Source organism: Arachis hypogaea, chromosome 3, assembly GCF_003086295.3.
Source record: "Arachis hypogaea cultivar Tifrunner chromosome 3, arahy.Tifrunner.gnm2.J5K5, whole genome shotgun sequence".
NCBI lineage: Eukaryota > Viridiplantae > Streptophyta > Magnoliopsida > Fabales > Fabaceae > Arachis > Arachis hypogaea.
In genome coordinates this window covers 55590836-55594410 of record NC_092038.1, presented here as the reverse complement: position 1 = coordinate 55594410, position 3575 = coordinate 55590836, and the positions used below count along the sequence as shown (strand labels likewise).

General features: G+C 38.2%; 1 non-coding gene across 1 annotated transcript; it reads left to right on the top strand.

The window, feature by feature from the left end:
- Positions 1-1098: 1098 nt before the first annotated feature.
- LOC112793242 (small nucleolar RNA R71) lies at positions 1099-1206 on the top strand. The gene has a single exon (XR_003197945.1). It is a non-coding gene; the product is annotated as a small nucleolar RNA R71 (small nucleolar RNA).
- Positions 1207-3575: the final 2369 nt, after the last annotated feature.

The window sequence follows — 3575 nt, the reverse complement described above, 5'->3', positions numbered from 1 at the left end:
GAGGTAATTTCTGCCTAGACAAGTCATCCAGTTCTTTGGTGAGCAAAGGGGGTTCATCCTCCCAAGTCTCATTACCAAATAACTTGTCATTTAGCTTCATGATTGCTCTAAGGTATTTAGCAACTTGCTCTTCAGTGACATACTCATCCTCTTCAGAGGAAGAATACTCATTAGAGCTCATGAATGGCAGGAGTAAATCCAATGGAATCTCTAAGGTCTCAGTGGGAGCCTCAGATTCCCATGGTTCCTCATTAGGGAACTCATTGGAGGCCAGTGGACGTCCATTGAGGTCTTCCTCAGTGGCGTTCACTGCTTCTTCCTCCTCTCCAAATTCGGCCATGTTGATGGCCTTGCACTCTCCTTTTGGATTTTCTTCTGTATTGCTTGGAAGAGTACTAGGAGGAAGTTCAGTAATTTTCTTGCTCAGCTGTCCCACTTGTGCCTCCAAATTTCTAATGGAGGATCTTGTTTCAGTCATGAAACTTTGAGTGGTTTTGATTAGATCAGAGACCCTGGTTGCTAAGTCAGAGTGGTTCTGCTTAGAACTCTCTGTCTGTTGCTGAGAAGATGATGGAAAAGGCTTGCCATTGCTAAACCTGTTTCTTCCACCATTATTGTTGTTGAAACCTTGTTGAGGTCTCTGTTGATCCTTCCATGAAAGATTTGGATGATTTCTCCATGAAGGATTATAGGTGTTTCCATAGGGTTCTCCCATGTAATTCACCTCTTCCATTGAAGGGTTCTCAGGATCAGAAGCTTCTTCTTCAGATGAAGCTTCCTTAGTACTACCTGGTGCATTTTGCATTCCAGACAGACTTTGAGAAATCAAATTGACTTGCGAGTCAATATTTTGTTCTAAGCCAATATGGCATTCAGAGTATCAATCTCAAGAACTCCTTTCTTCTGATTAGTCCCATTGTTCACAGGATTCCTTTCAGAAGTGTACATAAATTGGTTATTTGCAACCATTTCAATCAGCTCTTGAGCTTCTGTAGGCATCTTCTTCAGATGAAGAGATCCTCCAGCAGAGCTATCCAAAGACATCTTAGACAGTTCAGACAGACCATCATAGAAAATGCCTATGATGCTCCATTCAGAAAGCATATCAGAGGGACACTTTCTGATCAATTGTTTGTATCTTTCCCAAGCTTCATAGAGGGATTCTCCTTCCTTCTGTCTGAAGGTTTGGACTTCCACTCTAAGCTTACTCAATTTTTGAGGTGGAAAGAACTTTGCCAAGAAGGCATTGACTAACTTTTCCCAAGAGTTCAGGCTTTCTTTAGGTTGAGAATCCAACCATGTTCTAGCTCTGTCTCTTACAGCAAAAGGGAATAGCATAAGTCTGTAGACCTCAGGGTCAACCCCATTAGTCTTGACAGTGTCACAGATTTGCAAGAACTCAGCTAAGAACTGATGAGGATCTTCCAATGGAAGTCCATGGAACTTGCAATTCTGTTGCATTAGAGAAACTAATTGAGGCTTAAGCTCAAAGTTGTTTGCTCCAATGGCAGGGATAGAGATGCTTCTCCCATAGAAGTCGGGAGTAGGTGCAGTAAAGTCACCCAGCACCTTCCTTGCATTGTTGGCATTGTTGTTGTTTTCGGCTGCCATGGGGTCTTCTTCTTTGAAGATTTCTGTTAGGTCCTCTACAGAGAATTGTGCCTTAGCTTCTCTTAGCTTTCGCTTCAAGGTCCTTTCAGGTTCAGGGTCAGCCTCAACAAGAATGCTTTTGTCTTTGCTCCTGCTCATATGAAAGAGAAGAGAACAAGAAAATATGGAATCCTCTATGTCACAGTATAGAGATTCCTTGATGTGTCAGAGGAAAAGAAAAATAGAAGGAAGAGGTAGAAAATTCGAACTTATCAAGGAAGATGGAGTTCGAATTGTGTATTAAGGAATAGTGGTAGTCCATAAATAGAAGGATGTGAAAAGAGGGGAAGAAATTTTCGAAAATTAAATAGAAGATTTTAAAAACATTTTGAAAAACTTTAATTGATTTTCGAAAACTAAGAGTGAAAAGAAATCAAGTGATTTTTGAAAAAGATTTTGAAATTAGAAATCAAAAAGATTTGATTGAAAACTATTTTGAAAAAAGATGTGATTAAAAAGATATGATTGGTTTTAAAAAGATGTGATTGAGAAGATATGATTTGAAAAACATTTTAAAAAGATTTGATTTTAAAAAATAATAACTTGGCTAACAAGAAAGGATATGATTCAAACATTAAACCTTTCTCAACAGAAAAGGCAACATACTTGAAATGTTGAATCAAATCATTAATTGATAGCAAGTATCTTTGAAAATGGAAAGAAATTGATTTTGAAAAAGATTTGATTGAAAGGATATAATTTGAAAAAGGTTTGATTTTGAAAAATTTTGAAAACCTGAAAAAAATTTGAATTGAAAACAAAATCTTCCCTCTTGTGCCATCCTGGCGTTAAACGCCCAGAATGGTGCACATTCTGGCGTTTAACGCCCAAACTACTACCCTTTTGGGCGTTAAACGCCCAACCAGGCACCCTGGCTGGCGTTTAAACGCCAGTTTGCCCTTCTTCACTGGGCGTTTTGAACGCCCAGCTTTTTCTGTGTAATTCCTCTGCTGTATGTTCTGAATCTTCAATTCTCTGTATTATTGACTTGAAAATACACAAATTAAAAATATTTTTGGGTTTTTAATAATGAGGAATAATCAAAATGCAACTAAAATCAAATAACAATGCATGCAAGACACCAAACTTAGCAGTTTGTATACTACTGACACTAACAACATGAGAATGCATATGAGACACATAAACACTCAAGTCAAGAGAATTTAAAAATTAGAGCAATGAAATCATCAAGAACATCTTGAAGATCACTTAAGACACATTAATGAATGCAAGAAGAATAAAAACATGTAATTGACACCAAACTCAAAATGAAACACTAGACTCAAACAAGAAATTTTTGGATTTTATGATTTTGTAATTTTTTTTTGATTTTTCGAAAATTAAGTGGAAAAGAAAATAAAGGTATCAAAATTCTTAATGAGAATTCCAGGAATCATGCAATGTTAGTCTAAGACTCCGGTCCAGGAATTAGACATGGCTTCATAGCCAGCCAAGCTTTCAAAGAAAGCTCCGGTCCAAAACATTAGACATGGCCAATGGCCAGCCAAGCCTTAGCAGATCACTGCTCCAACAGCAAGATTGATAGAAATCAACAAGCTCTTGTGATGATGAGTTGAAACCTCGGTCCAATAAAATTAGACATGGCTTCACAGCCAGCCAGACTTCAACAGATCATCATGAAACTCTAGAATTCATTCTTTAAGAATTCTGAAAAATACCTAATCTAAGCAACAAGATGAACCGTCAGTTGTCCAAACTCAACAATCCCCGGCAACGGCGCCAAAAACTTGGTGGACGAAATTGTGATCACTACAACTCAAATAATCCTCGGTGATGAACCCAAAGACTTGGTGTTCAATACCATGGCATAACACAACTTCGCACAACTAACCAGCAAGTGTACTGGGTCGTCCAAGTAATAAACCTTGCGCGAGTAAGGGTCGATCCCACAGAGATTGTTGGTA